This window comes from Ceratotherium simum, chromosome 10 (genome assembly GCF_057802395.1).
Source record: "Ceratotherium simum simum isolate JZ-2026a chromosome 10, ASM5780239v1, whole genome shotgun sequence".
NCBI lineage: Eukaryota > Metazoa > Chordata > Mammalia > Perissodactyla > Rhinocerotidae > Ceratotherium > Ceratotherium simum.
In genome coordinates, this window is record NC_141909.1 from 72,846,519 (window position 1) to 72,860,701 (window position 14,183).

At 40.7% G+C, this 14,183-nt stretch overlaps 1 protein-coding gene across 5 annotated transcripts in view; it reads right to left on the reverse strand.

Annotated features, from left to right (window-relative positions):
- Positions 1-14,183, reverse strand: part of B3GLCT (beta 3-glucosyltransferase) — a 215,293-nt gene that overhangs the window by 83,049 nt on the left and 118,061 nt on the right. Inside the window, exon 16 of one of the 5 annotated variants that reach the window (XM_087436232.1) lies at positions 80-1,827. The exons of the other annotated variants lie outside the window; for them this stretch is intronic. The gene's annotated coding sequence lies outside the window, so the exon portion shown is untranslated. Of the gene's footprint in view, positions 1-79; positions 1,828-14,183 lie in introns of those variants that run through there. 5 annotated transcript variants of the gene reach the window in all.

Consider the following 14,183-nt stretch of genomic DNA (forward strand, 5'->3'; position numbering starts at 1 on the left):
TAGAGGAAGATTGGCACCAGCTGTTAGCTCAGGGCAACTCTTCCTCAGCGAAAAAGAAAAAAAAAAAAAGCTGAACTAGAAATGAGTAAAGAATACACAAGGCAAAAACTAAATTAAGATAGTACCAAAAAAGTAGGTAGAGGCCGCCTTTTTGTGTGTGTGTGTGAGGAAGATCAGCCCTGAGCTAACATCCGTTGCCAATCCTCCTCTTTTTGCTGAGGAAGATCAGCCGTGAGCTAACATCCGTGCCCATCTTCCTCTACTTTACACGAGACGCCGCCACAGCATGGCTTGACAAGCAGGGTGTCAGTGTGCACTGGGGATCCGAACCTGTGAACCCCGGGCTGCCAAAGCAGAGCGTGCGCATTTAACCGCTTGTGCCACTGGGCCGGCCTGGGGCTGCTTTCATTGTTGAGGGTATTGGCCAAACGGAATAAACTTGAAGTTAGTTGTCATGTATCCTGGGTGAAGGGCACAGAAGACAAATCCCAGGGCCTAGCTTGGGAGATCTAATAAGAGACCCTCTAATAAAGCTGGGGCCACAAAGGGCTATACCCTCAGCGTAAGTGTGAAGTAGACACTCGTCCATCCCACCCCAGGGACTATAAGGAAAACTGCCTGTCTCATACCTTGGCATAGGGTAGAAGTGGAAAACATTTGATATGATCCCAGGAAAAATACCAACAATTTTTTTGATTCCTCAGTAGTCAGCACTTTGATATAGCAGGCATCAGGACTGTTCTTAGTATTTCCCCACTTGGTATGGGATTCTGTCTTTCAAGGGTGGTTTTTTTTGTGTTCAACCACAACTAGCCACCTCGATCCACTCCCTTCTTTCCGCACAGTCCTTGTAAGATTCCAGCTCCTCAATTTTATAAAGAAGTGGTACCTCCGGGGAATCGTTCTGAGTTGTTACAGTGTTTTTCTGATCTGTCCATTGCAATGGATCTGACCTTCCCACATCTCTGTAGTCCTATTTTATCTGATGTTAGATACCATATGGCCCACATAGGCTTGTCAGTTTCTTCAGTGATGTATTTGGTTCTCTGCTGCCTCAAAGTGCAAATAACAGAACTTAACATGGGATCATTTGAAAACAGTTACATTATCTTCCTCTTCTGAACTCCACATTTTCCTCCCAGGGAAACGCATTCATCAGTCTTATAGTGAGGGCATGTGTGATTCATGGCACACAATACAAAAGCAGAACTATATTAATTTGTGCTTTGCAGAACATTCCTGTTTAAATCATAATCCATTTTTCACTATCTGGGAGATTTGCAGTTGGATTCATCTCTTGGAATAGAATCCCCCTTGAAAGCAGCAATAAACTCAGTTTTTGTAAAGGCTTCTAAAATTGTTTGTTGGAACTTTGTTTAAATTTAGCTATGACTTCATCTCTAAGGTTATTTTCCCTTACCTTTGGTTCCTAAAGAGCTACTGCAGAAATTTTCTAAATTAGCAGATGCAGAGCACCTTAAGTATCAATCCAAAGATCTTATCATTTGAAAGTAATAAGAAGCACTCACGGGATGAAAGAGGCTGGCTTTCAACTCCATCATCAACTGATCCTTACCTTGAATTGTTGCACATTTCTCTGAGTTGCTCTGCCTTCCATGATAAAGTGTGAGAACACCAAGAAGTGATAATCATGTGTAAATAGACATGTTGATAAGCTGTTACAGAAATGTCAGTGGGCCTCCAGTCCGTAGGTTCTAAATCTTCTGTGTGATGACAGGGAGAAATGTTCATAGCTGTCACTAAAAACAGAGTTTTAGTGGACAGGACAATGCGTTCAAGTTGTACATAAATGCATGAGGAATTGACCTGGCAGAGAAAATAGTAGTCACACATTTAGCATAATCACACATCTAACCCAAAGTAGCACTTAACAGAAGCACACCAGGTAAATTTGACTTGCAGTCATGTAAAACAGAGCCTAGGATGTGTTAGGCAGAATAATGGCCACTAGAGATGTCCATGTCTTAATCCTTAGAACCTGTGAATATGTTACCTTACATGGCAAAAGGTATGCAGATATAATTAAGTTAAATATTTTGAGATTGGGAGATTATCCTGGATCATTCAGGTTGGTCCAATGTAATCACAAGGGTCCTTATAAGAGGGAGGCAGGAGAGTTAGAGGTAGATAAAGGTTTGAAGATGACAGGATACTGTCTTTGAAGATGGAAAGAAACAGGAGCCAAGAAATGCAAGTGGCCTCCAGAAGTTGCAAGGAAACAGATTTCTTGCTTAAAGGAAAGGAAACAGATTCTCCCCTAAAGACTCCAGAAGGAAAGCAGCCCTGCCAACACTTTGATTATTAGCCTGGTGTGACCTATTTCAGACTTCTGATCTCCGGAACTATAAGATAATAAATTTATGTTGTATTACAGCACTAAGTCGTGGTAATTTGTTACAGCAGCAATAGGAAATTAATACAGATGGCATATGGAAATCCCTGGCTGCCTTAAAAGTTTCCATGTTCTGTCTCATGTTCTTCCCAATTGGAAGTTGCAACTTTGCGTATATACCTTTTATAATGCTGTGTTTTCAGAGATTTATGATTCCATTGCTTAATGTGAAAAATTTAATTTTTAAATTAATCCTTTGGATCCTTGGAAAAGTCATCAGTTAAGCAATGTCCAGTACACCTCTTCTAAACCAAAGGAGCATGAAACTTTATAAGCAAATAATTTGCACCTTTTTTAGAACCAGCAGCCCAAACTAAATCTTGCCCAGGGTATCTCATGCTCCCTTTTTTTCAGGATTTCTTATCGGTAACTTTACTAAATCCCCTTTGGGAATTTTAGAATGTCCTCTATCCTTTATTTCTGTCTAAAATTTTTTCAATAATAAGAGCTGTTTACTAATAGCACACAAAGATTATAAGTTTAGATATGTGGCTCTATTAATAATTTTTTGTTTGGGGAAATTTATCAGAATTATGAAGATTAGGAGCAAAATGTTATGAATAATTTTTTTGATATCTTAATAGTTTAACATTGTGAAATTTTGGTTGCACATTATTGTTTGCCAATCACCATATACACGTCTCCCTTCACCCCTTGTGCCCACCCCCCAACCCTTGTCCCTGGTAACCACACAGTTTTCTCTGTCCATGTGTTGGTTTATATTCCACACGCGTGAGATCACGTGGTGTTTGTCTTTCTTTCTCTGGCTTATTTCACTTAACATAATACCCTCCAGGTCCATCCATGTTGTTGCAAATGGGATGGTTTTGTCTCTTCTTATGGCTGAGTAGTATTCCATTGTATATATGGCATGAATAATTTTTAAACACAAGACATAGCTTTAATGTAGATTTGTATATACGATGCTAGGTATTTTGATTCATTATGTGATCTAACTCATTCATTCCTCACAACAACCCTAAAAGTTAGGTACTATTATTATATCTACTTTACAGAGGAGAACACTGAGGTAGAGAGAGGTTAATTAACTTGTCCAGCATCATATAGTAAATTGTAGAGTCAGGATTAAAATCCAGGTATTATGACTCCAGCACTCTCATATTTTAACTACAAAGCCCTGTTTGCCAAATTTGAATAATGTTAGGCCCTTTTCCAGGTAACGGTTCTCATGGAGTCTGGCCATCAGCTTAAATCATTTTCATTGCAATATTACTTAAGCATGTACATAAGGCTGATTGTACATTTCTGCATTAGTCTGCTTGTACTGCCATAACAAAATACCACAGACTGAATGGCTTAAACAACAGAAATTTATTTTATCACAGTTCTGGAGGCTAGAAGTTCATGATCAAGGTGCCAGCAAATTCTGTTTCTGGTGAGGCCTCTCCTGGCTTGTAAACAGCTGTCTTCTCAGCGCGTCCCCACAGGGCCTTTCATGTGTGTGTGCAGAGTGAAGATCTCTAGAGTCCCTTCCTCTTCTTATGATACATCAGTCTTATTGGATCAGGGTCCCACCCTTAGGACCTCATTTAACTTTAATTACCTCCCTAAAGACCCCATCTCCAAATACAGTCACATAGGGTTTAGGGCTTCAACATATGAATTTGTTGGGGACACAATTCAGTCCATAACAATTTCTCATCTTATAGCTCTTATACAGCTATAAAAGCAAAACTAATTACCAAGTAAATACAAACAACATGCCCAATCCAATAAAACTAATTACATTAATTTAGTGTGATGGACTTTTTTTTCCCCCTAAAACTAAATTGCTGTTATTAGGTTTAAAAGTAGAAAAATGGACCCTCAGATCTGGTTCTATTTTGACTTTATCTGCATTCTGACTTCAATAACCCTACTGCCTAAGACTCAGGTTCACTAAAGTGTATAGTACAAATGTTATTAATAACCTCAAGACTTTGATCAAAGGGGCTCAGGCAGACACCAATGGCTGTTCCATGGTGCTAGCTGGAAATCACAGGCAGCGTCACAGATCCATAAGTCTTTCCTTGCTCTCTTGGCACACACGGGTCATGTGCTCAGGCGAGACACAGCTGGGTGCTTTAGCACCGTGAGGCTGTGCTGCACGAGAGGGAGGCAGCCCTGCCCACAGTTGCTCTCCCTTTTAGGCATTCATGAGAGCTGCCTTGTCAGCAGGGGCAGCCTGCACTTGGGTGCCTGCTGCTCAAGGGAGTTGCATGCTGGGAAAAACACCAAGAGCATCTTGTTAAAGCTTGAGAATGATAAATGGCAAGCAATAGGATATATTGGAGCATATGAGGAAGCCATCTGGTGTAAAACTAATTCGGCCTGGCCTGAGTTTGTTTTTCCAAAAGGGCCTGTCACCTTTGAACATGCATTGTGTATCTGCTTTACCACATCCCAAAGAGAAGAGTAAATGCCCTTAAGATAAGGATGCAACTTCCCCCACACTGGCATTTCGTTAAGGATAAGCATTTCTCCCTAGGCTAGGATTAGATTGCTGTGCTCATCCTGTGACCACCCAGCTTGAAACAACAGACCTGTTACCTGCCATGCCCATCGAGACAGCAGACCTGCTATCTGCTGTGTCCATCAATAGCTATGCTGGCAGGGCAATCTGACAGGGCAATCTTGTGACTATTGTCATTGTGACATTGCAATCATGTGATACATGCTCTTTGACCCTATATAACCACTCTGTACACCCCACGTCTTTGGTGCCCTTCCTTCCTTGGGGAAGGAAGGCCCTAGGCTATATGGTCCTCAAAAGTTGGCTCATAATAAACTCACCGCAATTTTGATTTATAGATTGATTATGGATTATTTGTGTGGACAAAAATATATACAGCCCCTCCTGCTGAGGGGAGGGAGCACCTGATCCCAGCTAACTTACTGCCAACTCTGCCAGGGGTGTCAGAGCCCTGACAGGAAACAGATCTCACACTCGAGTTGGGTAACTGAGAAGAGTTTGAGAAAAGGACTACCTGCAAAGGAGTGGGCAGATGTTAGGGAAATCAACAGAAATCCTGCAGTACCTCAACACTAGCAACTGTGAGGAGCTATTACCACTCCCATGCCTATGGGGGCAAGGGAGGGAGCTGTGCCTGGGACCACATACAGAGGAGCTGCCTGGGAAAGGCTCTCCAATAGGAGCAGAAGGCTTTGTTAGAGGGGCTTCGCCAACCTTGGTGGCCCAGCAAGGTGGGAGCCAGAGGTAAAATACCTCTCTCTCCACCATTTCCCAATCTCCTGCAGGTATCTCCCATTGGCTAAACCAAACTGGAAGCCAGAGGGCCAGTGAGCCTCCCAGGACACAAAGAAGGGTGAAGAATAGACCAGCGGGGCAGACAGAGAATACCCAGTGTATCCAGCAACCTGAAGAAAGCACTGGGGTCATTTTGCTGACAATCCCATTTGTCTTTCCACAAACTGTTTGCTGGTTCATGATAATTAAATCAAATAGGTAACCAAAACACTGCTAATAGTATAATACAGCAACACTCTTGCATCAAGTTGGTCTTTTGAAAACAAGATTAGTATTGTGGCATTATTGAAACCTACTTTAAATGGATATCTAATCCAATTATTGCTGGAATTAGGATCTGAAGAATATCTGAAGCTCATTTGCAATCTTGCAGATAATGAAAAAAATTCAGACTCTGAAAGGAAAACAGTAATAAGGGAAATGGCTTATTCACCCCATTTTGAATAATAAATCTAGGTTGATTGTTATTGCTTCCACTTTGCCTTCAATGCAGATTATATAAACACACGCAAAGTCTATTTTCATAGGGTGCCATGACATCATTTGGCATTTGTTATACACAACAGCACCATTTGTGAACCAGGTCTGTCCCCATCCTTTTCTGACTAAACAATGACAAAGTAGCACATTATTCGCCCCAAACTGTTGTTTTCACATCATATCAAACTGTTACTCTATTGAATAACTTTTTGTGAAAATGACTTTCATTAGTTAACTATCTCCGAAAAAGGAGAGTTTTACTTCAGAGTCAGTAAGAGAATGTGATGATGGTTGTCATTTTGACATTGGTGACTGCTTGGTGGTAATGCAATCGTAGACACAAAGATTATAGTTATAACTGGTCATCTACATGCTCAGATTAATTTTCATCATATAATCTAAAAGAAAGCTCAGAATTAAAATCATAGAGAACTCTCAAAATCCCAAGAATATGTCCAGGGATCTGTAAACTAGGTTAAGGAATCTGGTGGTAGGTTCCTGACCACTATGGACATTTGTACCTTAAAGACACCAGGAACATGGGCTTGAGAAGATAGAAAGGGAGCCAGCTTCCCAAGGAGCTCCTTCTGTGTCTGTTTTGTATGGCGATGATACGTTCCCTCCACTTGCTGCTGCACCCACACTGCTTTGGTCTGGGAAAGTCAAATGGGCGTTTGACTTTGACAGTAGAGGACTCAAGACTCTCTTTGTCTCCCTTTTTGCTGAGCTGAAATGTGAAGTAAGAGCCCCAGAGACTCAGTCCTCATATCCCCTCTTCAAAAGTATTTACTGAGCCTGGATTAGGGACAGGCCCTGTTCTGTGGGCTGGGATATCACGACAAACAATGGTGATAATGAACATGCACAAATCTTATCTAATCTAAGGCAAAATAATGTTGCCAGGAGATTAAAGGCAGGACTCTTTCTAGATTAAAACAGATAATTCACCTCCTGAAAACTAAGGCATCCAGAGTGAGTAAGGACCAAAGGGAAAAAGCTATATGTAAAAGTACCAGGCAAGCCTGCAGTGTGTTCAGGTGCCAGGTGCCACAGGCTCTGTGAAGAGCTGCAGAGAGAGGGAGGCCAGGGCCCACCTGCAAAGGGAGACCAAAGCTGTCACAATGGGCAGCAGCTTTGAAGGTGATCAATGGGCAGCAAACCATCTCCTCTGCCCTATTTGCTTATTTCTGCACACCACAAGTAATAAAACCTGAAAGGAGCCTAATAGTTGACAAAAGACGGAGCAGCTGGTCTGCCCAGGGTAGGTAATGACAGCAGACATTAGAGAGCTGGATCCTCCCGTGCCCATCTTCCCTGCTGGGCCATGGCCGGTGAATTACGCCCACAATACGCCAGGTCAAGCTCCCTTTGTTCCAAAGAACAATAAAAAAGCAAATTTTTCTCCACTTACTTTTGGAAAGTAGGTCATAAACTGCCCTTTTAAATTCAGTATATTCATAATGCCTTTAGGATGTGGAAATCAGAAAGTCCTTAGATCATATATTGCAAGAATATGTGAAATAAGACTTACATCACCTTAAAAGTTAAAGCACACTTGTTAGAATGGCTATCACCAAAAAGACAAGAGATAACAAGTGTTGGTGAGGATGTGGGGTAAAGGGAACCCTTGTGCACTGTTGGTGGGAATGGAAATTGGTGCAGCTGCTGTGTAAAACACTATGGAGGTTCCTCAAAAAATTAAAAATAGAACTACCACATGATCCAGAAATTCTACTTATGGGTATTTATCAGAAGAAAACAAAAAGACTAATTCAAAAACATATCTGCACTCCCACGTTCACTGCAGCATTATTTACAGCAGCCGAGACATGGAAACAACCTAAGTGTTCATTGATGGATGAATGGATAAAGAAAATGAATATTATTCGGCCATAAAAAAAGAATGAAATCTTGCCATTTGCAACAATATAGATGGACTTTGAGGGCATTATGCTAAGTGAAATAAGTCAGACAGAAAAAGATAAATACTGTATGATTTCACTTATATGTGGAATATAAAAAGCAAAACAAAATAAAACAAAAAAACAAGCTATAGACATAGAGAACAGATTGGTGGTTGCCTGAGGTTGGGGATGGGGAGTTGGGTGGGGGTCAAAAGGTACAAATTTCCACTTATAAAATGAATAAGTCTTGGGGATGTAAGGCACAGCATGGTGACTACAGTTAACAACACTATATTACATATTTGCAAGTAGCTAGGAGAGTGCATCTTGAAAGTTTTCATCACAAGAAAAAAAGATTTGTAAGTATATATGGTGATGGATGTTAACTGGACTTACAGTGGTTATCATTTTGGAAAGTATACAAATATCGAATTATTACATAGTACACCTGAAACTACTATAATATTATGTCAACTATACCTCAATTAAAAAACAAAGTTAAAGCACAGAGTTGGGAGAGCACCTTCTGAGCAGAAGGACCGGGATGGTCAATCCTGTATTAACCATTCTTGACTGCCTTACAGGTTAATGCTGTCCAACAAGTATTTATCGAGCATGAGATCTATGCTGGGCCCTGTAAAGGACACAAGAATGAGTAAACTAGAGTCCTTTCATTTGGGAATCCTCTTGTAATAAAGAGTAGATTTAAATCAAATTGAAAATGAAACATACGAGAAAATAGAAGGCTTCCATAAAGAATTAAAGTATTATGAAATATGAAAGTTCTATGGGACTGGTGGAAGTGTGACTTGGCACATTGCTGGAGTGCTCCTTGATATGACAAAGTAAATGCATTCAAATATTTCTATTGTTGTAGCTAATGTTTCACAAGTAGGAATTTAGCATAAAGAAGGAATCTTGAGCTCTTGAATATGTACAAAGTTTCAGCTATTAGGATGTGCACCACAGCACTGTTTATAAGATGCTACGGAAACAGAAAGGAGAATGAAGGCAGAAGGAAGGGAGGGAGAGAAGACTTCTTTGATAGGGACAGATAGGGAGAGAGAGAGTTGGGAGTTGCATTAGAGACGGTTTTTATTATTTTCCTTTCACCTTCTTCAAAATAACACCTTTATAATAAAAAAAGTTGAAGTTCTACCACCCACCTACCTGACACAGCCAACATAACCAACCTAACTCAATATCAGTGCTTTCAGGTCTAATCTTAGCTAAGTCATCCTGCTTCTCTTGCTTCAATTTAATCTCATAAAAATTAATCAAAAGTGTGAAAGTAGCAAATAACCAAAATAACCGATAATAGAGAATTCTTTAGATAAATTATGGTATAAACATACAGTCAGTACTATGTGTGGATTTTGTTATAGAATATTTAACAGCATGTAAGATGTCTGTGATAATTAAGTGAAGAAAGCAAGTCACAAATGGGTAAAATGTGATCCTGGAGCATTCCAGCCGCACTGGCTTGTTTCAGGTTCTTAAAGAAGGCACAATCCCTCCACCACAGAGCCTTTACATATGCTGTTTCTACTTCCTCAAATGTTCTCCTTCTGACCCCTTCACCTGGTTAACTGCTTTTTATTTTTATATCTGAAATCAAAGCCCAACTCCCTCAGCATTTACTAAGGTTTCTAATTATGTTTTAATAGCAGTAGTTTTTAATTACTATCTGTGCCCTAGTTTACAAAGTCTACAAGGACAGAGAATTTGCTCACCCATGCATTTCCAGAACCTAGAACATAATAGAAACTAAATATTTATTGAATGAGCCAAAGTTAATGAGCCAAAGAAAAAAATATTATCTTAAAACTGTCTTATTACAGAGTTTTCCTATGCTTCTGAATCCATGAATTAAAGTCAAATATATTTCAAATTGATTAAACTCAATATGACAAAATTTTCCAGATTGATAGAGTAGATAATTCACTGTAATTAGAGAACCCTGAAGTCTTGAAATGAAGGTCTTTTCATAATGGAGCACAGATGTGGAAATCGTACCTCTAGGAAACATTTAGTAAGGGAATAGTTAGTCATGAAGGTCCTGGATTTAGATAGTAGAATCATAACATTTCAAAGTTCAAACTGCTTCATTTCATTACAAAACTGAAGCCCAGAGAAACAAAGTGAATCGCGCGAGGTTGCATGGTGAAGCCAGCACTAGGACCTTTGATCTAGCGCTCGTTTCACCTTAACGTGAAGGAGCAGAATGACTCCCAATTCCTGCTGTGGAATCAGGAGAGACTTGGAGAAGGAATAAAAAAGGAAGGTAAAATAGTGAATAGAAACTCTAGGTTTAGGAATGTCTGAAAATATCCAGTAGACTGGTGTGCAAAGAAGCCCAGAATGCTACAGGGCAGGTCTCTAGCTTAACTTCATCTCTGCCTAAAGAACAACTTTTTAAAAATAGAAATTTGTGTGTGTGTGTTTCCTGATGTGGGATGGTCTAGATGGCACCACTGGAGTACCCAGTGTCTAGCACAGTGCCTGGTACAATGTAGCCGCTCAGAATATATTTGTCAAATGAATGAATGAGTTAATGAATGAAAGAGTGGGCATGTCATCCTTGGACTTCCCCAATTCACCCACTTGCTTACCAATGTCTGAAAATAGCTCATCAAGGGTAGCACACTGTGGCAGACTGAATGATGCTTCCCTCTGCCAAAAAGATATCCATGTCCTAATCCCTGGAACCTGTGAACGTTACCCTATGTGGCAAAAAAGGATTTTGCAGATGTGATTAGTAAAGGTTCTAGAGATGGGGAGATTGTCCTGGATTATCCTATGTATCCTTATGAGAGGGAGGTAGGGGGATATTTGACACAGCCAGAAGATGAGAAGTCAATGTGACTCCAGGGGCAGACACCGGAGTGATATGGCCACAAACCCAGGAATGCAGCTGCCACTAAAAGCTGGAAGAGGCAAAGCACGGATTCTCCCCTAGAGCTTCTGGAGGGAGCACTGCCCTCCAACACCTGATTCGGCCCAATGATACTGATTTCAGATTTCTGACCTCCAGAACTGTAAGAGTTCTGGTTGTTTCAAGCCACCAACTTTGTGGCAATTTGTTACAGCAACCACAGGTACAAATTTTGGTCCTGGGAAGTGAGGCGCTGCTGTCACAAATGCCTAGAAGTGTGGAAGTGGCTTTGGAATTGGATAATGGGTAGAAGCTGGAGGAATTTTTGACATGCATACTAGAAAAAGGCTACTTTGCTTTAAACAGACTGTTGGTAAAAATGGATGTTAAAGGTGCTGCTGGTGAGGACTCAGGAGGAAGTAAGCAGCATGGGAGAGAAAGTCTACATCATCTTAGAGAATACATATTATAAACAGAACGCTGACAGGAATTTGAATCTTACGGCCCTGCTGGTGAGGGCTTTTGGAAACTGGAGGGAAGGGGATCCTTGTTATATAGTGGCAGAAAGTCTAGCTGAATTATGTCCTATAGCTCCATGGAAATCAGAACACGTAAGCAGTGAACCTAGATATTTTGCTGAGATTTCCAAGCCAAGTATTGAATGTGCAACCTGGTTTCTTCTTGTAGGTTACAGAAAAATTTGAGAGGAAACAGATAAATTGAGAGAACTGTTAAGCAAAAAGGAACCTGGACTTGATGATTTGGGAAATTCTCAGCCAATCTACATTGTAAAAGATGCTAAAATTAGGAGATTCACTACTAGGAAAGCACAGTCCGAAGAGAAACCCAAGGCTGTAGGCGGACATTCATTGGCGAGTGCCTTGAGAGGATCGCAAGGTTGGAGTATTCCTTCCCACAAAGGTTCCTTGAAGAGATGACTACCGGAGCCCCTCGATCCTCTCAGCAGAGGCCAGGAATGGAGATGAGATATCAGGAAAGGCCTGTGGAGGAGCCCTTTGTCTAATGGCATGAAGACCCTTGACACACACACACGACTCACGAGGTTTTTGAGATTATTATATAAGCTGAAATACTGCCAGTTTGGACCAAAAGGCACAGAAACAGGACAAAATGCAAGAAGGCTCATAGACTCCCAAAATTCTATGGGCAGGACACAGGATGATAATTTCTTTTTTGAAAGCCACCCAGTTTGTGATAGATTGTTGCAGCAGCCACTCACACATTCAGTGCTGAACAAGACATTTTTGTTTTTAAATTAAATCAAGTCACAACTAACATTAATTACATCAAAGTTAAATGTTGAACAGGGAATACTCTTCATAACATGATACACATCAGGTATAAAGAGTACTTACAAAACGATCATCCACATGCCCACCAACCTGTCTAAGAAACAGAATTTATCATTACCTTTGAGTCCCCATGTGTCTCTCTGAGAGCACAGTCCCCTAGAGGGAACTACTATCTTGAATTTTACATTTATCATTCTCTTATGTTTCTTTTTTTAGATATGCAAGTACTTCCTTGTGTTTATTTTTTTCTTTTGCATGGCTTTAAATTATATAAAGGAAAGCCTACTGTAAGTTCTGTTCTGTGACTTTTTTTTTTTTTGCTGAGGAAGATTTGCCCTGAGCTAACATCTGTTGCCAGTCTTCCCTCTTTTTTTGCTTGAGGAAGATTCGCCTTGAGCTAACATCTGTGCCAATCTTCCTCTATTTTATATGTGGGATGCCGCCACAGCATGGCTGACAAATGTTGTAGGTCCACACCCGGGATCTGAACCTGCAAACCTGGGCCACAGAAGCAAAGCACGCCGAACTTAACCACTAGGCCACGGGGCTGGCCCCTGTTATGTGACTTTTCTTATTTGCTTAACATTGAGATGTCTCATGCAGCTATCATTCATTCATACTAACTGCTGCATAATATGATATTGTAAAGATATACCACAACTTATTTATCAGTTCTTCAAGCAATGGACATGAAGGTCGCCTCCAGCTTTCGGCTCTCCTGAAGCATGTATGCTGCTGTGAACACTCCTGCATACGCCTCTTGGTGCTTGGATGGAAGAGTTTCACTAGAATATGCCTCCGAGTGGAACGGCTGGGTCATAGTGTATGAGGATCTTCACCCTTTCTAGACGTATTGTTTTCCAAAGTGCTAATACAAAAGCTTAAATTCAAATAGCCAGTTTCTCCCTTTTTTAACCTCCTAGCATATACTGCCTCTATAATTTATTTGATGTATAATCCTATTTGCCTTTAATCTCTCTAATATAGAGTTACTTCATGATTAACTCTTGGATTCTTGGTTATCTTTACCTATGCTAGCATTTTAGAACTAGACACACATTCAGTCTGGGAAGCGACTATATGTTCTTCTTGTGAGAGGTGAAAGAGCACAGGGATAAATGAATAAACTCTGGAGCCAAAATGTCTGGGTTCAAAACCCAGCTCTGTGACTTCCCAGCTGTGTGACCTTGAGCTGGTTACTTAATCTCTCTGTGCCTCAGTTACCCTCAATGTAAACTGGGGAAAACAATAGTACTCACTTCAAAGGGTTATTGTGAGGATTAAATAAATTATAACAGGACCAAGCACAGTAAGCATCATACAAGCAGTTGTCGGTTGTCGTCGTCATTATTAATAAGGTTGCAGTTCTCCATAAGAACAAGCACATGTATAAAGCCAAACACTCTCAGCAGATAACATTGTCTGGCACTTAACAGAAGTGATCAGAAGCAAATACCCACATCTTCATGTCTGCAAATCTAAAAATCTTTCCGTGCGTATACTCTCCCCCCATTTGACAGTGGATCCTCCTATCAAAGTAGATTCCTCCACTGAGCTCTGGATTCCATCCCATTTCACCAAGACTGCCACTGCAACGATCCATCATCCTCCCTCGCTACTTGATCATTCTCACCACATAGAGACATTCCCTAGAATCTTCCATCTTAAAATACAAACTCCCTCGACCCCATGTTTCCTCTCAAGCTACCTTCCCTTGTCGTTAAACTAACCATTAAAAAGAATTAACAACAACAACAAAATGTTTATAATTGCTCTCTGCAATCTCAACTCCCATTCTTCTTCCCTTCTGCTCCACTTACTGGGAGCAGTCTTGTCAAGGTGACTGCCATGCTGCTGAACCACACAGTCACTTCTCCGCCCTCTCTTAATGGACTGCTTGGCAACATGCGACACAAGATCATTTGCTTCT